Genomic DNA, 25,854 nt, shown 5'->3' with positions numbered 1-25,854 from the left:
AAGGGACCATGTCTTTTAGTGGAGTCTGGCTCCTGTTCCCCGCCTCCACCCCTACCAGACATGTCTGCATATCAAACACTGATGGTGAACAGGTTTCATGCTCTTTCCCACGGCGTTTTGGAGCTCTGGGGAAGGCAGGCATATCGCCAGATTACTGTTTCTCTGAATCACCACATATTCTGTGATGGGTAAGGAGTTTCCTAAGCATTCTAGACCAAAGAAACAGTTGTATATGCTTGAGCATTGCTCCAGATGCTGTCCTAATTCAGCTCTAGCATAGCCAGTATGCACTGTACATGCAATTAAATATCAGATGGCCCCTGTCCCCAAGGAAAGTAGGCTCCTATTGGAGAGATATACACCATGTGATCTTTCTGGCAGTAGATATTCAGCTCGTGTGCACTGGTGCTACTGCAGGGCTGGATCTGTTTTGATTGACCAAGGGCTCTGCCATATTGGCTATTATGTGTTTTGAATGTGGGAGAACAGTGACATTGAGCTTAACTCATCTCAGGGTAGAAAAAGAAGCCAGTTGGGAGAGAAGAGCCAGAACCTTGAAGAATTAATAAGAGCTACAAAGCAGCAGAAAGAGAAATCTGGAGCATGAGCAAATGTCAAGGTTCAAATAATTGTTTGCTGTGTGGAGAATATTAATAATCCAAAGTGACTAGGGTGTTAAGTAAGTGCCTAAGGGAGCCAGAATGCTCTAGATAATTTGTTTCTAAAGTAAGTGAGTTACACATTAAAAAAACAACTGGTCAATGTAATAATTTGCTTAAAATGTTCTTGCTGGTAGTGTCTCTGGTAACTTTTTCATTTTTCCCCTTCAAAGTTGCTCATTTTGGTGCAACATGAATTAGTCCCTCACATGGCTTGAACTATTATTGATTTTTAAAATGGCTTTTTAATTTTGCTTTATAATACTTTAAATCAATTGCTGAACTATTTGTTTCCTCCTCATGCTGTTTGCAATAGTTGAAAGCACTACCTAAATATAAATCAGTAGCAGGAAGTATAATGACTACTTGGGAGCATGGTTAGTCTGTGTGCAAAATCCCACATCTGGACATAGACACAACACGGTCTTGAACTTGAACTTAGCATCACTAAGTTCATATTTTTGCATTTATAGAATGACATTCATATTATCTGTCTCACAGAATCATTGAGGATTAAAACACAACTAAAACTAAAATTTAGTCCTGGCCAGTGCAGTCAGTTGGTTGGGTGTTGTTCCATGCATTCAGGGGGTTGGGGGAGGTTGCTGATCCAATTCACGTTATGGGGCACGTGCCCAATTGCAGCCTTGATCCCCATTTGGGGGTTTGTAGGAAGAAGCCAATCGATTATGTTGTGCTCTCACATCGATATTTCTCTCTTCTCCCTTCCTTTATCTCTAAAAAAAATAAAAAATAAATCAATAAACTATTCTTTAAAAACAAAAACAACTACAATTTGCCACAGTGTCCAGCACACAGTAAACTCTCGCTCATTAAAAGGTATTTTTTTCAACATTAGTTTCTATTACCTTTTGCTTTTTCAAAGAAGCGATGAATTATTACTGCAAAAACAAAACAAAACAATAATAAGACAAATATAAAGAAACAATAATTTTACCCATTCAAAGATAACTGCTATTAATATCTTGCTGAATGTTATCTAGATCCTTTCATATGATTTTTATATAGTCTTTTATATTACTGATTTCTTTTGTAGAATGAGATGATACTATGTGTGCTACATTATAACCTACTATAATTAATTTAAGAAAACCAGCATTTGATGAAAATTTATGCTATTCCAACTTTTTGCTATATGGCAATGCAAAACAAACAAAATTAATTATAACTTAAAAATACCTAACGGTTACCCTAACTCAGTGGTCGGCAAACTGCGGCTCGCGAGCCACATGCGGCTCGCAAGCCGCGTTTTGCCACTGTTGACTAATGAGTTTGCCGACCACTGACCTAGACTCTCGATTCCAATAATTACAGGCTGTTGTTGTTCCTTGTGATTAAGCCCCCTAACTGGTTTGGCTCTGAGGTTAGAGTGTCGGCCCTCGACTGAAGGGTTAGGTTGGATTCCAGTCAAGGGCACATACCTCGGTTGCAGTCTTGATCCTCGGCCCCAGTCAGAGCGCATGTGGGAGACAACCAATTGATGTAATCTCTCTCACGTCAATGTTTCTCTCTCTGTGTGTTTCTTCCCCTCCCTTCCACTCTTTCTAAAAATCAATGGGAAAAGTATTCTCGGGTGAGGATTAACAAAAATGAATGAATAAATAAATAAATAAATAAAATAGAAAGAACTAATGGTTCTAAAAATCGACACAAATTTTAATACACATAGAGTAGCAAAATAATGCACAATTCGCCAGTACCTTCAAACCTACTTGATCATTATTTAAATTTTCTTTTCATATGGATCTGCTTTCTTTCCATGAAAATGTTCTTAGAAATATTTTTATTTCATGACATCGCTTCTGGCTAAGTCATACGCTACCAGGGCAAATGTGAAACTTTGGTAGCATGAAGAGGGGAGGGCAGGAAGAGCTTGCATGCCATGTTAAAGAGCTTGACCCAGGAGGATGAAGAACCTTAGTTTTAAAGCAGAGCCTGAGGACGGACCATCTCAGTTTTAGACCTTGCAAAACTGAGACTTGGGAAGAGTTACTCAGGTATCAAAATCACCTTCAGATGGGGGTGAGGGCTGTGAGTTAACCTGAAAGTTCAAGTTGCCTTGAATCCTCTCTGGACAAAGTTAAGTAAGACATAAATAAGTATTAACCAGTCCAAATGGATCAAGTCTCTTTTCTGCCCCGTAAGAATTCCGTTTTTTTGTTGTAAAATGCATTGCACGAATAAACTTTGGATACCTGTTGCCCCCATTAGTATTCTAGAGATGAAGGGGGAAAATAAATGAGCTGTTACTCTATTCATGAACTGTACTGACTGCAGAAGGAAATGGTTAATGCCTCGTGGCTGCAGGGAAGCGCTTTCTCCCCAGTGACAGGCCTAAGAGTTACTGTCCAAGGCAGACGCTTTCTCAGGCTGGTTCCTGCTTCCACTGCTAGGCGTCTGACGCAGGGAACTCTGCAGAATGTTTCAGACTTGCTTAGTGGTTTTGCAAAGTTTGCTTTAATTTCATCCCTGAAATATACATTTTTTTAAAAAAATATCCAGGATCTTTTAAAAACATGCCCCTCTGGTGACATGTCTGTGTGACCAACATGTGGGCCACAGTGGCACAGGAAAATTGTCAGTAATCAGTGCTGTGAATATACACGCCTACCTGATTCATCCACTGGGCTCAGCTTGGTACCAGTGCTTTTGTTTCACGTTCATTAAAATTCCTATCAGGACACAAAATGCTGAACATCACCCAAAACAAAACCAAACAAAACCAACCAACCAAAAAAAAGAAGCTTACACACAGATACAGCAATGTTGGTTGATGAAGAAACAAAACAAACCATTTATATGTTGCCTATTCTTCTTTAGCTCATTGGTGATTGTTTTATTAGAAGCTTTATGACAGTTATAAACCCTAAATATTAATTTTTTGCTTATTTGATTCTCTCTTTGCCTCATGAAGATACACTGAAAAAGAAAACAAAAATGAATGGAAGATGTTCAGTCACACTCATTCTAAAATGTTCATATATAGTAGGATTTCCTGTCTTTCATTTCACCTCAGATATTTTGGTCATTAACCCTTCTAAAAATATCATCTTACTGTATGCAAGTTTAGAAAGCATATTGGGGCTAAAATAGATATTTTATTTCTATAAATAAAATAAACCTCTACCAACCATATGTTACATAAACATGCAAATAGTTTAGTCTTTATTTTCAAAAATTACAAGTGCGAGTTAATTCCAATTTGTGGAAATGCAATTATATCTTAAGGGAAAACCATAAACTATTCCAGGATAGAATTGTCATTTGATACAGGCTATTGGGTTTTATTTTATTTTTTATTAAATACATATGTGCTCACTGGTCTTACTTTTTTTTTTTTTTTTTTTTTTTTTGTAGTAGCAGGGAATAAAGAAATAAAGATTAAATAGGTCATGTGTTACGCATTTTTTAAAACAGATATTGTATCAAACTAGAGATACAATCATTTTCAGTGAATGGGGCAGAAACTCTGTTTCCATAAGGCTTGCTTCCCTCTCTCCTATGATAATAGGAAGCCTGATTTGGGGTTTGGCACATCGCTCGTCCCTGGAGGCAAACCTCCATTTCCCAAACTCCCTTGCTAGATGTGGCCCTGTGACAAGTTTTGGAAATGTTTTTTCAACTTCTGAAACATATTCCTCCTTCTTCCCTCTCTTCTTTCTGCTGCTTAGAGGTAGGTGTGATGACCGGCTATTCATCTTGATCTACAAAGAGAAGAAACATTCTGGCAATGGTGGCATGGGAAACTGAAAGCAACATGTACCCCAGATCTGACTAAGGAATCGCCATGCCACTCCTGAACTGCCTCAATCCAGACTTTTATACAAAAAAACAAGCAAGCAAACAAACAAAAAACACAGAAAGAATCATTATCTTGAAGATCTTTATTATGAGCAAACAAATATAAACCCTAATGGATATAGAATTTGATGCCTGAAAGTAGAGTGTTGGCTATGACAAAACCTAAAATTAGATCCTAATGGCTTGGACAGTGGAAGCCAAAAGGCTTAAAAACCCTTGTTATGCTGTGACAAAATATATGATGGAACAATTACTCTATTATTTTGGAGAACAGACCACATGCCATGGCCCAGCAATAGGAGAAAATGTTGTCTTATGTTGGTTACTTCTGGCTGCTTTAGCAGTCTATAAACAAGATAAACTCAGGTGTGAGCTAATCAGTCTGGAAGCAGAACTCACCCTGCAGTATAAAGTGACCAAAAGTCTAGCAACCTTACATTAGTAAATTAATACCAACCACACATATATGGTGCTTACTGTATGCCAGGCACCATTCTAGCGCTCTAGATATTTTAAGTAAGTTAATCTTCAAACAACACAAGGAAATTGATACTGTTTTCAGCCCCATTTTACAGATGAGGATCAAAGAGGTTAAGTAACTTGCCAGTTGCACATCGTTAAAGTGAGGAACCTGGTTTGAAGTAGGCAATCTGGGTGCAAAGTCTGTATCCCTGGCTGCTGCCATAAACAGTCAGCAATGTGGGCCTTATGGGATTGAAACACAGATTGCTTTTGTGCCACAGAATGAAGCAGTTCTAGGTAAAGGCTGCAAAGGGGCAGACTTAGCAGAAGATAAGCCGGGGCCTGCGTCTTTCCCAAGCACCTGCAGTTAAGAGGTCTGTCTCTGCCAGACAGACAATGGGAGCCAGCTCAGTGGCCAAGATCAGATGAAGAGCGTTGTCTCTCATCCCAGCTCTTTGTTTCAAATGGCAGTAAGTGAGCCAGCCTGAAACCCGAGAAAAGGAGGATGGGCAGAGCCTGGAGGCGATAAGTAAAAGACCTGTGTGTCTTCAGTCTTAAAAACTGTGACTTTACAAGATTTTTATCTGTGGTTATTAACCCATAGAACTGACCAGAAGCAAATACATTGTAAATCCATTTGGTTTTTGAAGAAATTATATTAAAGAAACAAAGCACAACAACATTCAAAATCCTGTTCAATCCCAAAGCATTTGCTGGGCCTTCAAACCAGTACCAGCGAGAAGCAGGCTACATGAGTCATGCAGTTCCCAAAAGGATACCCCCTTCCATGCCCATCTCAGACACACTGTGAGGGACAGTAAACAAGGAAGTTCTACTCAGAGGAGCTTTCAGCTAGAATAACTGGGGAACTTACTCTATTGACAAGAAAGGAGTCATCATGATTCCTGCCCAACAGGGCACGGTCACTTCCAAGGTAGTTCTGTTTTCCATTCTTCAAGAATATCAGGTGCCAACAACCTTTACTACCGGTACTGTTTTTCTGATAAATTTTGACTCTTTCCCCCCTGGTGTTTTCTTCATAGCAGAAGTATAATATAAGTATCTCAACTGTAATAACTTTTCATAAATATGTAGACAATTGTGAAGCCTCTGCTCAATGCATCTCCTCCTCTATGCCGTATGTTTCTCCTGAGCATCTGTTCAAGACCCTTCTCACTTTTGTTTCCTCTGTGAATGACACTTGACAGTACCATTGCTTTCATGAAATAATGGTGATTCTCAACTGGGTAGGAGAGTTCGGTAAAGGCTGAGGGTAATGCTAGATAAAGTTCAATGCAAATCAGCAGTCACTTTGACATGTCAAAGATGAGAATGAGGTTCCAGAATAAACAGTAAAGCAACATCTATATTACCCAAGAAGAGAAGAAAATCTGGCACATTTCCAGTAATTCCAGACTATGTAGGAAGGCAAAATATAATCGCGGAGAGAAGATTGACTGGTAGATTAGAAATGCCTTTATGTAGCTTTGAGCTCCTATTAAACTTGTTATTTCTGAACTCTAAGAAATGTCTTGATATCAGGGTAATGTTTTTGTTTATTTAATGTGTATAATATGTCCCAGAGCCTCAAGAAATAAATGGAGGTATTACCAATGTTAATGAAGAGTTAGCCCTAAGCAGTGATGCTTTGGAGAAAGGTATTAATCCAGATGCACATTTGTTGGGAGGAAAGTGGAGTGGGTGTCAGTGTCAGGCATCCACAAGTTAACTTGCTGCTATGGCAGATGAACATAATATCAAGGATTGTCTAATAAATAATTGTCCTCAATGAGGAAGGAGGATTCCCAGGTTCTCTTCTTACCATCTAGTCTCCAATGATTTGGAGAAAACAAATAAACCGATTGGCCACAAGAAGAGGGAGAAGAGCAGCTTGCACCCAGAGGGGACAATGTAGTAGATGTCCTATAGGAACAAAGCCTTCCTCTGGCCCATGGTCGGTACACAAACATTGGATTGTTGCCGGGGCTGGCAGCAGATGGTGGTGTGTCCTCTGCCAACACGTGTCCTTTTCCTTTGATAATAGTGTCCAGAATTCTTGATGAATAGTTGGGTAAATTTCCTAGGTTTCTGGGTGGGGACTCATATCAATAGAATTGTGACACCCTTGAAAGATAATACTGGTTTAGTTAACAGAGGTATCTGTGACAGGGTGTTACATAACCTTGCTTTAAAAAAAAAAAAAAAAAAAAAAAAAAAAAAAAAAAAAAAAAAAGACTAGCCAGATCAAATACCCCAAAACTATACTTGTTACACCAGATAATTGTAAAAAGAAAACAAAAACACTAAAAGTCTCCTTAAGATTATAGCAATCCAATATTTGAAATGGGTTAAACCCAGATAGTTTATAGTAAGTTAGCTCTGGTCTATAAATCCACCTTCAGTGATGTTACTGGACCTGATATATAAACACAGAGTAAAATTGTAACACACTTTTGGTGATGGAAGGGGTGATCATCACAGAATCAAATACCAATATCATGTTGAAAGTTTAGTAATACCTGTTCTAATTCAATATAATAAAATGTAAAGGAGGATTGCTTTCAGTTGAATTGAGATAGACTTATATATTTACAATCTATCTGTGTAATTCAGAACAGAACTACTTGTATCACATACTAACCATAGACCATAGCATCTGATGTGCAAGTTGTACACTTAACAACAACAACAAATCAAATTTATTTCACTTTTCAGTCTCCCTCCCCTGGGGCAGGGGCTAGACAAATTTGGGATCCCCTCTTTTCCAGGGTTGTATTTATGTTCCATGGACATTGGAGAAGGACATAGGAACAGGACCCTTTACTAAGATATCCATCATCTCATCTAGTTTTCAGTTATTGCCCCACACTGGACAAGAATTGTCATTTCTTTACGGTCTGATCTGCCTGCACAAAACAAACAGCCATCCCCTCTCTTCTTTTTTTTATATTTTTATTTATTGATGAGAGAGAGAGAGAGAGAGAGAGAGAGAGAGAGAGAGAGAGAGAAAGAGAAAGAGAGAGAGAGAGAGAACTTATTTGTGCATTCATTGGTTGCTTCTTGTATGTGCCCTGTCTGGGAATTGAACCCCCAACCTTGGCATATTAGGATGATGCTTTAACCAACCTACCCAGCCAGGGCTCCCTCTCTTCTTGACATCCAGACTTGGGAGGCACAGAACGGAGTTGGAGGGACTGCATTCTCTCTGCAACCGCAGAATAACTCTGTTTAACATGCCTGCCTCCATTCATCCTGTGTCTTTTCCCATCAAATGTAGCAGGGGAGAGGTCAACTGTCGTACACTTTTCCTCCCATTTATTTTGTTCTTGCACAGAGTCCTCACTGTTGCTTAACCACTGAGTTTCTTAACTTTGGCACTATTGACATGTGGGGCTAGATATTTTGTTGTTGTCGGGGACTATTCTGTTTGCTGTATGATAACAGCATCCCAGGCCTCTACTCACTAGATGCCAGAAGCACCTTTGTTGTGAAAATTGGAAATTGTCTCCAGTCCTTGCCAAGTGGCCCTGTTGGATTAACCATCAGTGGAGAACTACTCCTTTAAGGACATAAGCTTCTGGAAACCAAAGACATTAAGATTCCCTGGAGACAATGAACAGTGAAGAGAAGAGCTGACAGGAGAGGTGGCCAAAGGAAATGTGGGCAAGTGGGAGTTTTTATTTTAAATTATTCATATACTCCCTACTGGACATGCAGGAAAAGGAGAGAGAAATGTTAGGATAGCTACACATAAACACTTCCATCCTGAACATAGATACTGTAATGTTGTTAGAGTTTGGGGTTTTGTATTTTTTATGAAGTAATGGTCTTCTTCTTATCCGCACTGCTCTCACTTTCCTAAGGAAAACTTTGCATCACTGATGCAAATTAATTGATACAAATAAAATACATTTCAGAAGCATGAACATTCAAGTTGTGCATGATTAGTTGCTTAAAATTGCATTCTTCTAAAATATATGAATGTATTCTAATATAAATTAATCAAATAGAGAATGTTATATAGAACATCATCATGACATGTTATTAAACAGAAAAAAAGCCCACTAAATATAACATGTATGTGTAGCATTAACTATGCCACACTTCTTGAGAAAGAATAACAAAAGTACCAAATTGTAAAGAATTTAATTTCTGAACTTAAAGGGAAGGAAGTCACCTTCTATTTCCCCATGACTAATCTATGATGGGCCAAATAGAAATGTCAAAGGCTGTTGACAGAACAAGAATAATGAGCATACGTTTATGGCCTTTTGTCAATAGCCCTGGAGATGAATTGCCCTGTTGACCAAGCCCAAGTATTTCCTCCCAAGGATGAATCTTGAAAAAAGAGGTTTCCAGATGCAGTGTATAGGCAGGTGTTGCATTGGCCTTTTTGACACCTTTTCAATCACCTTTCCCCAGGCAAACGGAATTTGAAAACCTACTGAGATCAACAAGCTTGCAGTTCTTCCAGGCAATGTTTGGTAAGCAATGGACTGGCAGATGTATTCATTCTAGTGCCTAGTAAAGAGTTTGGAGCAATTATTTAGAATGTTTGCCCCTGGATGTTTAAACCCTCTTCCACTTTTAGTTTGATCATATAAAGAAAGAGCCTAAATCACTTGATGTTGAGCATTTTTCTTCCATCAACTACTTTATATGTTTTCAAGTTTTATTTTATTGATTCTCATAAATCAATACTCAGGTTTCTATAAATAAATATGAATAACTGAATTGGAAGTTAACTGAATTAAATATCAGCAGACAATGCAAGTGAGAAAATATACCTAATTAAAACTTGAAAAATATCCATTAGTAAACTATAAAATGCAAATTAAAACAAAAATAAGATACAATTTTTGTTTTCAAATTTGCAGAGCTAAAAAAATTTAGGGTACTCAATATTGGACATAGTATATTGCTAGTGGGAGAGAAATGTTACAGCCTCTTTGGAAAATAATTTGATAATATGTAGAAAAAGTTTTTTAATTTCCAAGCCTGAGACAAATAATTCTAAATCTGGGAATCTCTCCATAAAAAGTTTTATGTACAAAGGTACTCATTGTAGTATCTATCTATCTATATATAAAAGCCTAAGTAACCATTATGATGGAACTACTGGAACGCCTGGAATGACCGGTCGCTATGATGCACACTGACCACCCGGGGGCATACACTCAATGCAGGAGCTGCCCCGGCCCACAGGCCCCAATCACCAGCCAACCTCCCACGGTCCCTCCCCGCAGCCGGCAGGCCCCCATTGCCTGATTAGGGCCAGTCCTGGGCTTGGATGGGGAACCAGGTGTGGGTGGCGGCAGACACAGCTCCTTTCCCAGGGGCCAACCTCCAGTGTCTCTTCCCCTAGCTGGCAGGCTCCAATTGGCCCACTGCCTGTCCGCTGTGGTGGTGGTTGGCCCTCCCCTCCGGGCCGGCAGGCCCTTATCGCCCAATTGGGGCCAGGCCCCAGGCTGGAATGGGGATCTGGGGGTGGGTGGTGGCAACCAACCTCCCGTGGCACCCAGGCTGGAGGCTGTGACCTCTCACCGGCTACCTGGGGGCAGGGGTGATGGGGACAGAGGTGTGGTGAGAATGTGGTATGTCTGCTGAGCTTGCTCTCACCCCCCTATTACCCTCTCCCAGGATGCCAGGGCTCACGTGCTGGCGAAGCTTTCCCACTCAGGTGCCAGGTGCCCACGAGGAGCCCGCCCTGCACCCATGTGGCATCTACCGGGTGAGCCAGGCACAGCCACTGGGATCGCAGGGGCCAGTCGGGCTCCCCATGGGTTCTGGTCTGGCCCGGCTCCTGCCCCGGCAGTCTCGGCCCCTATCAGGCTTGACCTCCACCCCAACCCCAGGCTCTGTCTTGAACTCATGTTTTTTCTTACAAATGAAAAACTTCAGAATCATAACATTTTTTAAAAAATGACGAGAACCTCATTCTTGTGACCATTTTTTTAGTTAGTCCAGATTCAGTCATCTTTGGTAATATTGATCATCCTTTTCAAAATAATGATAAATGTATGTCTTATGGCTTGTTGCAATTCTTATATATTCTTAATCTATTTTATTTCCAGGATTTTATATATCCAATCTTCTCTGTAAGAGTCCCATGCTATCCTCTAAAGCTATCGACAAACTAATTTTGTCTTTCCTTCCTTATTTGCTTCCTAATATAATACCTATATTCTAGCTTGAATTTTAAGAAGCTCTCATTCCTCTGTTTGTTAAACAAAGAAGAATCATCACACTGGTGAGCCTTCCTTCCCTGCTCTTCTATATTTTAAGTGTACTGGGTGGTTGGTGTACAGGGCAAGAACACATCTGTTTACTACCATATCCAGCTGTCTTCAGCCACCAATAATCTCAGGATTTATGGACTACGGAACAATTTCTAGTCTCATGTTGTGCGTGCGTGCGTGCGTGCATGTGTGTGTGTGTGTGTGTGTGTGTGTGTGTGTGTGTGTGTGTGTGTTGGGATATAGGGGGAAATGGAAAAGCCGTGCTTTTGTTCATGTCCAATAGTTGATTCTAATGCACACAAAAAATTGAGAACCACAGGTTAAGATGAAGCTTAAGGAAAATGTAAATTCATATTCAAACTAATTTAGTACACTCCATTTTGAGTAGGGTTGAGGCTAGCCAAGGAACTTTTTGGAGGTGATTATTCTTATTACGTGAAGCCTAACTGGTTTTTCTCTCTTACCTCATAAGTATTAACAAACCCCTAGTAAAGTCTGTTCTCTTTTCCTCTCTCCCAAATCTGATTTTTCATGGATAGGGTCAGTGGGCCATAATGTTGGGATTTGTTGAGACAACAGAAGTCCTCAGATTTCTTTTCCACATGACCTGCTTAGGATGATATTCATGACAGTAAGTAGATGCTATTATTTCCTGCACTTCATATTTAAAACACTTCAACCTGTTACAAACCAGGCTTATGTGTTCCTTTGAGCAATATCTGTAGCAGGTGTGTGGCCCCACATCTACACTAATAAAAGAGAAACCTACAAATTAACCATCACTCCACTACACCCACAAGCCATGCCCACCAGCCAATCAGGAGCAAGTATGCAAATTAACCCAACCAAGATGGCATCCGGCCATGGAGCAAGCAGGAGGCTTGGGTTTCCTTGGCAATGGAGGAAGCCAAACTTCCTGGCCTGCCCTGGCTGGACCTGGCCTCCACTCAAGGCTACAAAGTTTCAATTATAGAAGATAAATAAATCCCAGATCCCAGGGCCTCTGCTTGTGTCGCCAGGGGGTGTGGCCAGCCTGCAAACCACCACTGGCCCCTTGCCCAGGCTGCCCCATGCCCCTAGGGAACCCCCACCCTGATCCGGGACACCCTTCAGGGCAAACTAGCCAGCCCCCACCCATGCACCAGGCCTCTATCCTATCTAATAAAAGAGTAATATGCAAATTGACCATCACTCCAACACACAAGATGGCTGCCCCTATATGGTCAAAGATCCTACACCCATGTGGACACAAGATGGCCAGCAGGGGAGGGCAGTTGGGAGGGACCAGGCCTACAAGGGAGGGCAGTTGGGGGCAATCAAGCCTGCAGGGGAGGGCAGTTAGGGGCAATCAGGCTGGCAGGGGATTGGTTAGGGGGTGATCAGGCTGGCAGGCAGAAGTGGTTATGGGTAATCAGGAAGGCAGGTAGGCCAGCAGTTGGGAGCCAGCAGTCCTGGATTGTGAGAGGGATGTCTGACTGCCCATTTAGGCCCGATCCTACGGGCAGTTGGACATCCCTCGAGGGGTCCCAGATTGGAGAGGGTGCAGGCTGGGCTGAGGGACACCCTCCCACCTCCCACCCATGCACAAATTTCATGCACCGGGCCTCTAGTGTACAAATAAAATACAAGGAAACTTTTATCCCCTCTCCCACAAATCAACTGCACAGAAGTATTTGTTCTTTAGAATAGAAATCTCCATAAAGATTTTTTTTTGCTGGCTGTTTGCAGCTGTATCAAGTGTTCTTTGATCAACATTCTGGGAATGTCCAGAGAAAGAACCTATGATTGTTATTCTGGTTCTGTAAAATAGCATGGCTTGCAGTCATTCTATGTCTTCATTTTCATATTTGGGTTCCAGAATTCACAATCAATTTCCCAAATTCTAAACTTAGTAAACTCTTTCATGCCTGGGCACTGTTCCCAATGAATTATTCATTATGCTTTCGCCATCTAGTTTTTGCAGGATATTTTCTTATCTTTGCCCATTTATCTTATTCTGGCAGCCAGCATGGGTTCTACTGGTAGATAAGAAAGGTAGTATGCTTCAGAGGACAGCAAATGGCTCCCTTGCAAAGTGTCTCTTTTATGAGGCCTGCTCCAAGGCCTGTGTTTTCATTGGTCCATAAAATTTCCAAGGCCTGGCCCTAGCTGGTGTGGCTCAGTGGATAGAGTGCTGGCCTGTGGATTGAAGAGTCCCAGGTTTGATTCTGGTCAAGGGCACATGCTTGTGTTGTGGGCTCCATCCCCAATGGGGGGTAGGCAGGAGGCAGCCGGTCCATGATTCTCTCTCATCATTGATGTTTCTGTCTCTCTCTCCCTCTCCCTTCCTCTCTGAAATCAATAAAAATATATTTAAAAAATTTTTTTTTTTAATTTCCAAGGCCTGATCTCTCTCCCACACCCCTGCCCCATAATTTTTACTCCTTGCTTGGTGTCATTTAACTTTCTAGTATGTTCTCTAACTCCAGAACAGTGCTTCTCCAACTTTCCCATCCATCACAATCGCCAGGTAAGATTTTTTTAAACACAGATTGCTGGGCCCACTTTTTTTAAACACAGATTTCTGGGCCCACTTTTTTTAAACACAGATTGCTGGGCCCACTAACAAGCATTCTGATTCAGTAGGTTCTGTGTAGGGCGACAGAATATACATTTCTAACAAGTTCACAGGTAATGCCAATACTGCGGGTCTAAAGACAACAATGTGAAATCTTCATGTGCTCAGTTGTTTTATAATTTACCTTTATTTAATGTTTATATGTGAGGCAGACCCTATGGATGTCAGCCTCCAGCAGCCATTTCCCATTTTTCCTTAATAACGCTCCTGATCGCATCTAGTGACTCACACAAGCTTCTTGGCTCAGGAAAACCTGCCTTCGATTCCAGTCCTGGAATGTTTAGGATAAAAATTTCAGTCTATTCAAGAGGGAAGGTCTTAGGGGTCTTAGGATGTAGATCCTGGATTCCTGCTGCACAGCAGGAAGGAACTGGAGGTCTGTTTCTATCATCTTTTCTGGTGTCCCTTCGTGCCCTCATATTCACTCTCCACCATGTGTTCAGTGTAATTAAAAAAAAAAAAATCTGATCATGCCATTCTCATTAAAACCTTTTAAAGACTATGATTTTTTTTTGTTTTGCCTTTTTAAAAATATTTATTATGTTAAGAACACTAAACATGAGATCTATGCCCTTAGCAGACTTTTCAGTGTATGATAGAGTATGGTTACGTATAGGCACAATGTTGTACAGCAGATCTCATTTTGCATAACTAAATCTCACTGAAAAACAATTTCCCATTTCCTCCTTTCCCCAAACCCCAGCAACACCATTCCTCTCTCTACTCCTTATGTATTTAACTATTTTAGATTCTTCATGTAAGTGAATCATGCAATATTTGCACTCTGACTGACTTATTTTATCTAGCTTAATGTCCTCCAAGGTTATCCATATTGCCACATATTACAGGATTTCCTTCTTTTATAAGGCTTTCATAAAGCTGAATAATATTCCTTTGTATTTGTATACCACATGTTCTTTACCATTCATCCATTGCTGGACACTTAGGTTGTTTCCACATCTTGATTATTGTGACTAGTGCTGCAATGTACATAAGAGTGCTAAAAAGAGATACTGATTTCCGTTCTTTTGAATAAGTACCCAGCAGTAGAATTGCTAGATCATATGGTAGTTCTATTTTTAATTTTTTTAAGAACCTCCACACTGTTTTCCATACTGGCTGCACTATTTTGCATTCCCTCCAAGAGTGTACAAGAGTTCCAATTTCTGCATATTCTCACCAACATTCGTCTTTTGTTTTTTTTTCATAATAGCTATCTTAACAGCTGTCAAGGTGATACCTCATTGTGGTTTTGATTTGCATTTCTCTGATGAGTAATGATGTTGTGCATTTTTTCATATATCTGTTGGCCATTTGTATGTCTTCTTTGGGGAAGTGTCCACTCAAGTCCTTAGTCTATTTGTTATTTGGGTTATGTATTTATGTATGTATGTATTTATTTATTTTACTATTGGGTTGTAAGAGTCCCCTATACTTTAGAAATCCATCTCTTATCAGATAGATGGCTTGCAAATATTTTCTCCTATTTGTAGATTTTAAGGCTTCCCATTTTTCTAAAAATAAACATTCCAAATTCTCACCTTGACTTGCAAGGCCCTGTATGAGCTGGTCCCCAGCAGTCTCTCAGTCTCATCAATGCCACACTCCCTGTCCCTTGTTCTTTTTATTCTAGCCCCAAAAGCCTGTTTTCAATTCTATATTCCTGCCATGTGCTTCCTGCCTCAGAGACCTTTGCTTACAGCACCTCTTCTTAAAAAGCATCTCTCACATCTTTGCCACTTCACCTTCAACCTTTCATCTTTCATAATTCAACTTTAATGTCTCTCCTACACAGAACCCCTTCTTGAGACTAAACTAAATCTTGTTCTGTTTTTATTCATTCTTGTAATACTGTAATTTTCTTTTGTGTACTTATCACCATTTTAATTGTATAATTAAATGTGCAATTAATTATTTAGCGTCTGTCTCCTAAATTACCATGTGAGCCCTTGAGGGCAAGAGCACATCTGTTTACTACCATATCCCTAACACCAGCACTAAACGTAGGCTGAACAATGTCTTTTTTCCTCAGGCACCTCCTCTAATGACTAAGTATTTTCACCCACTCTTTCTTCATCAAACATTTAATAAATAATAGTCAATCTGATTTTGCACGTGACCTTTCCCACTGCTACATCCCAGGGGCATTAATTTTCCCACTTCACAAATTAGAAACTGAGGCTCTGCGCAATGAACTCTCCTGTTCGTATTTGTTCTGCTCATGTTGGCATTTGAAGTCAGAGAGCCTGACTCCTGCTCCCTGGCCCTCTCCTTGAAAGAGTCACCTTCAGAACAGCATTACTCAGCCTGTTCCAACGCACACTCATGCTGAGCAGGCTACAGCTTTCTCCCTTCCTCTGCACCAGAATTCTGTGCAGCTTACCCTTGCCTGAGTCATTCATGGAAAGCATCTGAGAACATGTTGTGAGAAATACAGCAGCCCACCCAGAAATGTCCTTTCATCATTCTGGGCACAAGGGTCAATGAAGTGTCCTAGGAATATATTTGAAAGGGAAGGGAGAACATTTCTCCCCAGTCACTACCCTACTACTTGCCTGTAGACTATCTCGTATGGGCTTACTTATAAAGACCTGGGAAACTTTGACAGTGAATAAAAGAGTTTCAGTTACTTCTGGAAGAAGAGAAACAGTAATACAATGACAGAAATTAGAATCCCTGCTGTGGCCTTGAAACTCTGAAAGTAGCACTTGAGCAACTAAAAGGTCTCATACCATGAACTAGGGTAGTAGAGAAAACTTGCAGAGTAGAGGGTAGTATTTGTCTAAAAGATAAGGGGCTTCTTAGAAGTTCCCATAGGGCTGTAGATTTGTCTCTTCCCCTTCTTGCTCCTCCTAACACTCCTCTGATGATAGCTCAGGAGTGAGATTCTTTAACACTGGGCACTGCTGGTTGCTTAAAGCTTACATGCTTTTGTTTTTATACAGGCAAGCAGTGTATCCTTGATTGAGGAAGTATAAAGACAGAGAAATGACCAGGGACCAAATTTAAGAGGGATAATGGCCCAGTTTAGTAGCTGTTGGAGTGTTTGAAAAATCTGTATTAAAATTTTGGCATCAGAGTTAAATGCTTCAGTTTATCAATAAATAATTATTGTTGAGTTCACTGCTCTGAGTTCACTTCATGATAGGAGCATTCAGGAAATTCAAAAGATGATAGGGGGCAGAGTAGAAAGAACAAAGGCCTTAGGGCCAGAAAAATAGCTATGGCTTCAGATCTTCAGATTACTGGATCAGCCTTTGGATCTGTATTTTATTTGGAAAGCATGATAGCCTTAGCAACTTCATAAGGCTGTGGTAAAAGCTGGGAAAGAAAACTGTACAAAAATAAAACTGGCCAGAGTGGCTCAGTTGGTTGGAGTATCATCCTGTACACCAAAAGGTGGTGGGTTCAATTCCTGGTCAGAGCATATACTCAGGTTGCAGGTTTGATACTGGTCAGGGCTTGTGTGGGAGGCAGCGATTGATGTTTCTCTCTCACATTGATGTTTCTCTCCCTCTCTCTACCTCTCCCTTCTTTTTTATTAAAATCAATAATAAACTGTCCTCCGGTGGGGATTTTAAAAAAAAAATAGCTTAGCATTTTGTTAGCTCTTTCACTTAACAAATATTTTTGAAGGCTTATAATATATATTACAAATGTACCATAAGAAATTCAAATGCTTATGGTAGATTCTTATTTACCCTTTAAGGTTCAAATCAACTATGACCACTTCTGGTTATGTTATACCTTTTAATAATTCTCTTCTTTAATTAAATCTCAAATTCCCTTACTATCTTGCATTATATTACATATTTGTTAACATATCCATGTTCCACCCTAAACTGAAAGTTCCTCAAAGACAGAGACTCTATTTTAGTCACCTTTCTGTTTGATGTTGCTTAGTGCAGCACCCAATACAATCTGTTTTCACTGAATGATATACTGAATGGGCGTATGAAAAGAGGAATGGGTGCAGGTATAGTGCAGTCTGGGCTCAGAGGGGGAATCAGCATGAATGCAAGAAGACTGCCTTGACTGGAACAGAAGACGGGTTTTAGCTTGCAGAGGGAAGTAAAGTGAACACACAGGTGAGGTCCCCGGTGAGAGCCTCGAGAACTATGTTATTGAATTTGGACTTCATTTTGTAAAGTGTCAGAGCCTGTCGAAGTCCTTCAGAAGAAAGGTGGTATGATCAAACTATTACCTAGACAAGAGAAAAGTTGTTATAAGCAGAGAATTCTGTCCATAATGTCTTCCCTGGAGCCAAAGAGGATCTTACCATTTTGGGAGATTTCTGCTAATCTGTGACATGAAGTCATCAGAATATAGCAGTTGTCTATTCAGAAACAAGGTGGATAATGAAAATTAGTTATATATGCAAAGTGTTGAATAATTGCTTTTTATCAGAGGGATCAATGCAGGCTAATTTAAAAATGTAAAACTGATTTTTTTTCCAATTTTCAATTGCAAGAAAAAAATTTTCTTGAGCAAAAAAGGATAAAAAACCTCCTTGGTATGGTTTGCCTTTAATGCCATGTTCATTCTTTAGAGATAAATTGTGCAAAAGAAATATATGACCTAAAAATTTTTAATCTGAATGATAAAGGTTATATTTTATTACCAAAATTTTACTTACTATTTACTTTTGTAACACTAAAGCATTTATGGGAACTCAAAGATCTATGAAATTTCTAAAATTAATTGACATTTCAAAAAGTAATATAAATATTGAGGTAATTTGATTTACTGAACTTTTTGTCATAGACCTAACCCTTGCAAAGTTGAGTAGAAATTCCTAACTTACTTGACTTGAAGAATTGGAGTCCTCCAACATTATATCAGATGTTTTTAGTTTTCATTATATAAGTGTTCCTGGAAAATGTCAGGTCAAGAATTTTTAAGGGAATCCTTTAAAATGTAAGAGGGTGCTTAGAAATAAAATCACCTATAAATCCCTTATGCTATGAGCAAGCCTCTATGTCACATGTTTTATAGGATCGATATTTCTTGTGTCAGATTTTCGTAAAGAAGGATGTAAATGGTCATGAGACTAGGCTTTTTTTCTTACTACTATAAACAAGGTTACAAGATGCTGTTCTCAAGTACCATATGTCTTCTTTTCAATTGTTAAGAACATTTCTAAAGATCTAACACAAGAGCAGATGAGCCACACTGGCTGGATTTGAGGATAATTGGATTTTCTTTTCTCTTTACAAAAATTATGCATGCCTGGAAAGAACGGCAAGAATAAACTTCAGCCGATGCCTACTAATTACCATCAGCTAGTGCCTGGCTTTTGAAATCTGATTTAAGAAAAAAGGAAAAAAATGAACTAAAACCACAGGCTTGGCTGATAGAAAACTGTATAATGTTTAAGCAATGACGGGGGAAGCCCAATCTTAAGCAGGCTAGACTTTGGACCAAACCCAACTGATGTTTCTCATCCTTGTTTATTTTGTTACTTGACATGATTCAACTCATTAAGTATTTCAAAGGTCCAAGGGAAAGTACTTCTACTTTGCCAAGGCATCCTTAGTTGGAATTCCATTATCTTCCATGATCCGAGACAGGGATTTCCTCCTACTCAGTTCTGAGTAATTATGTGTAAGCAAACCCTTGGTGTTCTTGCAGAGTGACTGTGCTGAGTTGATGGTTCACCATGAATCATTCATGTGGTAGGCATCTTCAATGAGAGGGCGAGGAGGGATAACATTGATTTGCAGTGTTTAGATGAAGTATGGCTTTCTCATTCATTTTATTTGCTTCATCAGAGTTGATGCTTATCCCTGTAAACCATACCCTGTCCTAAAATGATTACAGGAAAAGAAGAGAGAACAAGCATATTCAATCAGTCCTTCCTGTTCTACCAAGTCTAATTTGGATTTTTGCCTTAGGAAATGTTTCCTCCTTTCAGAAACTGAGAATTAGTGTTTTCTGCCTCTCCCTCTCTTCTCTTCCCCCTCTCCTTCAAGTCCTTCCTCCACTCCTCCTCCCCAGCCAGGGAAACATAATGGATATAAACTAGAAAGTGGCATTTAAAAAATAGTCTGCATTTTATATTTCAAAATTGTAAAGGTTTCCTCTTGCGGGGGGGCGCGTGGTTATGGGAGCAATAGATTCCTCTGAAACCATGATAAAAGTATCTCTTTCCAGAATAATTCATTGAACCACATGCTCACAACTGACGTATAATTTTAGGAGGGTTGCAGTCTGAGACTATCTATGAAGCCCCTCCACCCATCTCTTCTCCCCCACACACACCTCCCTTCCTCCACACCCAAAGATATTAGGTTAAATCCCTGCTCAAAAAGTCCAAGGGACACATTCTACCAAAATTTGAAGTCTATTTTTCCCCCTTATTTCTTTGATAACATACCCTGCGTAGGCATGTTACAAGGTTCAAGAGAAAACAACTCAAAGGAGTACCTGGTAAGGTTCAGGATTCTGGGCCATTGTGATTCTCACATGACTCTGAAAGCTTTTTAAGAGCTTCAAAGATGAAATAACAATACACCACAGGATTGTCCTGGCAAGTCCTTCAGCCTTTCTTATTCTTTTTTCAAAACAGCTTTATGGTGATATAATTCACATACCATATCATTTATCCATTTCAAGTGTTCAACTCAGTGTTATTCATATATACCTACTTTTGCCCCACCCTATTGTAGTCACTTATTTATTGCAATATACATAGTAGTTCATGTCTCAAGAAAGTATGTTGGCTCTTTATCTTAATCTATTTGACCTCTACACTCTCTGTCCTTAGTATTCATTACAGATGATAGGAACCAGGCCCATAGACTTTAAGACCACCTGTGGGCTGATGCCTCACCAGACTGGAACTCTATCCCTGAGCACCTATGGTAACATCTCATATTAAGATAATTATTAATTCTGTCTTTCTTCTATCCTTCCAAAGCTGTGTGCTACACTTCAGAAAGTGGTTTCACCATCCCTCTAAATGCTGAAGATAAAATCCTTGATACCTACCTTCCCATCATGCCCAGTGTCTAAACTACAGGTAAGCTCTTAAAAAAAACATATCTAGGACCCATTTAATTCATTTTATCTGTGCTGCATTGTGCTCTTCAGAGCCCCATCATCCTGAATTACTCTAATAGCTTACCCACAGTTTTCCCTGCTCTCTCTACCTGTTAATCTATTTCCACACAGAAAACAGAGTGATCTTCTAAAACTGTAAATTAGACCATATCATCCCCTGATTAAAACACTTAGAGTCCCCATTAAATTTGAGAACAAATCTAAACTCTCCCCCATGGCATATAATATTCTAGAAGAGTTGACCTCCCCCTTTATCCCTAGTTTCATGTAGTACGCTCTCCCACCAGGTATTATGTCCAGGTCTTTGTTCTGTCCTTCAGATACACTCAGTTCTTTTTCTCCTCAAGGCTCTTGGTGTTAATATTTACTCTGCCTGGGATGATTTTCTCTTAGCTCTCTCAAAGCTGGATGTAGCTTAATTAAATATGTTAATTCAAATGATTTCTTCTCAGAGAAACCTATGCTGACTATCCTATGTAAAGGAGTCTAGTTACTTTCAAACTCATTAATTTATTTATTTTATTGACTTATTACTCTCTGAAATTATCTTACTTATTTGTTTATTAGTTTTGATCATCCCCCTCACTAGATCATCAGCTTCTTAGAGCAATGAATACTCACCCCCCTTAATCTTACTCCAGCACTCAAAACAGGACTTTCAGAAAACATTTGTTGAATAACAGAGTGAATGAGTGAATGGAAAATGAGCATTTATAGAACTGAATGGGGGAAGCAATGGCAGTGAGAGAAGAAATAAGCACATCCTTGGAAAAAATCTGGTGGGAAAAAAAAAAAAAGCAACACAACGTAAAAATAAAATAAGAAAACTCTGGATGCGAAGTTTAAAGAGGTTTGGGCCATGCACCCCTTTGTGAAAGCATGTAATTTTGGGGTATTCCCCGGGTACTCTAAGTATCTCCCAAGGTCCTCTCCATAGGTTTCATAGATGTCCAGGTAAGAATTTCCAGAGATTGATCAATGCCAACTTATTATTCCAGAGAACGTTTTATTCTAAAGGTCAGCTTCCATATAATATTGCCACTTTGTTCACACATCAGCCATTACATCAAATTCCCCTGTTAGATGGACAGAAGTGTGAGTACCTAGCTGGTATTGTATTAACTTCACAGAAGTTGAGGTTCAGTGAAGCTGGGCCAAGACAAAATATAAAACAAAAGAATTGTCCCAAGAATCTGTTTCTTGCAGTGAAGTTACACCGATAGAGCCGACTTCACTAGGTTTCACCTTCATCGTAATTAAAATATCATATGTAACATTTCTCAGGATCCACATTGTGCTCATAGCTTCCAAAAAGAAGTAAATTATTGTCAAACTTTGTGTGGATACAAAGACTTTAAAACAAATCCATGAGCCAAATATAACTTTCCCACTGGATTAGTTCAAAGGATAGTTGTCTTTAGAGCGACACCTCTTGTATATATTACATATAGAGTGTGTTGAAGCCACTGGAGGCCATCGAACCTCCAACCTGCTAGATGATACAGGAATCATGTCATATTTTACTAACTCTCCCTAGAAAATGTTGCTTGACAGTACTGCCTCGCTTTCATGGGACAATGTCCAGGGTAAGCAGGGAAACATTCTCCCCCCTGTTTTATCTGAGTTTGCTCAAGGACTGAAATCATGTTGTGAGCCACATGCCATTGGCAAAGCCTCTGACTAGCACACAAAAAAAATTCAGTGATTCTTGCTACCTGCAAGCCTGTGGAATCCAGTGCCCACAGGAAGGAGTGGAGAGGTTTTTACAGCCTGACCGTATCAGCTGTCTCACCACAAGAACCTTCTGTTTTGGCTGAAGTCCTCCCATCAGACTTGGGCTGTTCTTTATGGCCAAATGGGAGTGTAACACGTGTGTCTGGTTTATATTCTGTAAGTGTCTCTCTCATTTGTAGGGTTCCTCTCATATCCAACGGCTGGACCGCTTTGTATTCATGTTTGTTTTTCAAGAGGAGGTAGGAGGGTTGGACATTTGAAAACATAAACTCTAGAAGTTTAGATTCAGGGAATGGTGAAATTAATGATAACACAAAGAACAATACGCACTGAGAGTAAGAGCAGAGGAAGTCAAACCAGTAGGATGTGAGAGGCAATTAAATAACAATGTGAATGTGGGGTGGACAGTAATAGTAATAGGAAAATTGGGGTGAATTAAACAAAGGTTTTAATAACTATCTTTTTGTCTTATTTGTCTGGTTTGGGGCATTGCTATAAGCTATAGTACTGTGGCAAAGGACTTGATGGAGAGCAGTTATAAAATTTCTCTTAGAACCCAGCCCACTGGAATTATGAAAGCAGCCTCAGTAAGTAAGATAGACTTGTGTGCTTTCAGTTCCAGAGGTGTAGGAAAAGGAATGACTCCGCTTACTGGAAACTAGTATTTGCATTGGACAACATCGTTATTTGAATTGGATGGTGAGGGAAAGGTGCATCTTAACTTTATCAAATCTGTTACAGGTGTAATTCTGAATTCATCTACCCAGGGCCATTTTATTTGTGGTTACAGAATGACTGTTAATATTTCTTAAACACATTTTACATTTTACAGGTTACCTTTAAGCTCCTTAAGAATTCCCAAAATAATTTGTTTGCATATCAAAGACTGATACCTGCTATATTCTATTGTTGATTATTTTTTTAAAGTAATTTAGTATATAGCCTGCTATGGAAGCACGCCTTACTACTCTTTTCTTGTGTAGATAAAAGAATCAGAGAAATTCTTTCAATTAAAAAAAATATTTTTTTCCCTCACGGAGAGTATACCATCATCACCTTTGCCCATCTACCCACGAGGTAGTTTGCCTTTTAAGGTTACTTTTTTCTGGGATGTAAAAGTTATTCAGTTTAGGTGACTTGGATGGTGATTTCTGAACATTACTCAGTTAAAGGTAAATGAATCATCTTCCTCCAAATAACAGGATCTCAGCGTTCAAGGAGCTGCTTTTCGAAGTCTTCCATTTTTATCAGCTGCATTGAGACTGAGCTGTGCTCACTGGTCTCCAGGGAGAGCCCACCCTTCCTCTCCCGCAGCTCATTAACTTGCAGGAAGCTCTTCACAGTTCACTCCCAGGCACATCACGCTTCCATCAACTAAGGAGGGTGCGCTGGAGGTTGAGCGTGGGGGTGGGAATGGAGGCGTTTCCGTTCTATTTTGGTTTCTTCTCCTGACTGGCTGCTCAGCTGTTCATGAGTCATCTTAACCTCAAAATCTGTAATTAAACCAGAAATGATGATACCTCTTTTCTGTGCCTTATGTGAATTGCATGAAGGCGTTATTCATATTTCTGAAATACATGTGAGAATTAGTCAAGGTTAGATGTAAGGAAAAGTACAGTATTCTTAAGTGGTGATGAATATGCTTTTATCATTTAGATCTTGAGAATTCTCTGTTCTGAAAACTAAGAATGAGAAGAGATCTGAGTAAGGATTAAATTGGATAAAATATTTATTTGGCAAGCTGCATCAAGAATACATGTGGCTTAAATAATATATGGCTTTAGAAAGTATTTATTCAAATGTTCATTTAATGAAATTTTATTGAATGTCCTGGCACTTAATTAGACATTAGGGATACTGGATGACACAGAACCTCCCCTAAAGAAGACCACATACTAGAAATTGTGCAGTAAATGACTCTAGGTCATGGCATACGTAAGTCTGGTGGTATTTGGGAGATTTTTTTTTTTACTTTAATATCATCAATACTAGTGGTCTTAAAGCAATGGTTAGGAGCACCAGAGAGAAATAATTCACCTTAGTAGTTTACATTTATCTAAAAAGTTTACATTTATCTTAAATGTGTTTTTCTACAGTATGACTTAGTTATTTGTTTTCTATGTTTGTGAGCTTAATGTTTATCTTTTTATCCAAACATGTTTCATAATAAAACTATTAGAGGACATGAGTTCATCTATAGGCAACATTTTATCCACACTCCATATATTGCTTTTACTAGGTAGTGCTATCAGTTTCATATAGTAAATGCTCTATAATTATAACTTTTATTAGGTGATTCTATTGAAATTTCTAAATGACAATTAGCCTCTGCTTTAATTTTTGCTCTCAATATTCAACTAGCAGATTTGTTTGCATAGCACTTTCTTTTGTCTTTGTCATAAAGTCCAAGTTTCTCCTATGGATTGTTGTATACTTGAACTCTGAACTAGAACGAGCAGTTTACAGATGCTTTATTTAAGTCTTCCCGGTCCACCCACACACAAGCTTCTACCATACAAGCAGTGTTAACAATAGGTTTCCACAAACAGACTTCTGCCAAACTGAGCAGTCTTTACCACAAGCCCCTACAAACAATGAGAACAGTTTATTTGGAGGTGGCGGGGGGGGGGGGGGAACAAAACAAAACAAAACAAAATAGAACCAAATACCTACCTTCCATTCTCTCATCCAAAGTCCAAGGTAGTCCCTGGTGAAGTGGCATTCTTCAACATGGGATGGATGGCAGAATTCCAAATGTGATGTTATTGGCCTCTCTTGGACCACAGCTCAGTTATGTGGTCTCCCCTCTTTCCTCTGCTGGGGAGAGATGAAAGAGCAGCATTCAGCCTCCATGCAGCATCATCCAAACACTGTGACTGGAATCCCAAACTCTTAGCTTCAGTTTATGAGCTAGGCTCAGACCTTTTATCATGTTGTAGGACTAACTCATCACTGGTCCCTCTCCTTACCCTTGTCCCATGAGATATGAGGGGATTCTCTCTTAGTGTTTATTTTCTTCACCAAAGATCTATTGAGAGAGAAATGGAATTCTACATATTATTGCCACTACTGTTTTATCTCATTTAGGAGAAATAAAGTTAATAAATTGAATTTTTCTTTTAGCTAGATCTTGCTAACCAATATAAAAGTTATTTTTTATTATTATTGTATTTTATGCCAAAACATACTTGCCATCTGAATTCTAAACACACTCTGTAGGCTGTTTCCCTTTCTTTTCCCCAGGAGCAAATTTCATAAT

The 25,854-nt window shown here is 39.4% G+C and overlaps 1 long non-coding RNA gene across 1 annotated transcript; it reads right to left on the bottom strand.

The window, feature by feature from the left end:
* Positions 1-1,087: 1,087 nt before the first annotated feature.
* LOC308244836 lies at positions 1,088-25,582 on the bottom strand. The gene is made up of 3 exons (XR_013960178.1): positions 25,269-25,582; positions 1,529-1,561; positions 1,088-1,396 (listed from the first exon to the last, which is right to left on the bottom strand). It is a non-coding gene; the product is annotated as an uncharacterized lncRNA (long non-coding RNA).
* Between the last annotated feature and the right edge of the window lie 272 nt (positions 25,583-25,854).

Source organism: Plecotus auritus (assembly GCF_963455305.1).
Source record: "Plecotus auritus genome assembly, chromosome: 3".
Classification (NCBI taxonomy): Eukaryota; Metazoa; Chordata; class Mammalia; order Chiroptera; family Vespertilionidae; genus Plecotus; species Plecotus auritus.
The sequence above is the reverse complement of the archived record's forward strand: the minus strand, read 5'-3'. Positions and strand labels throughout refer to the sequence as shown.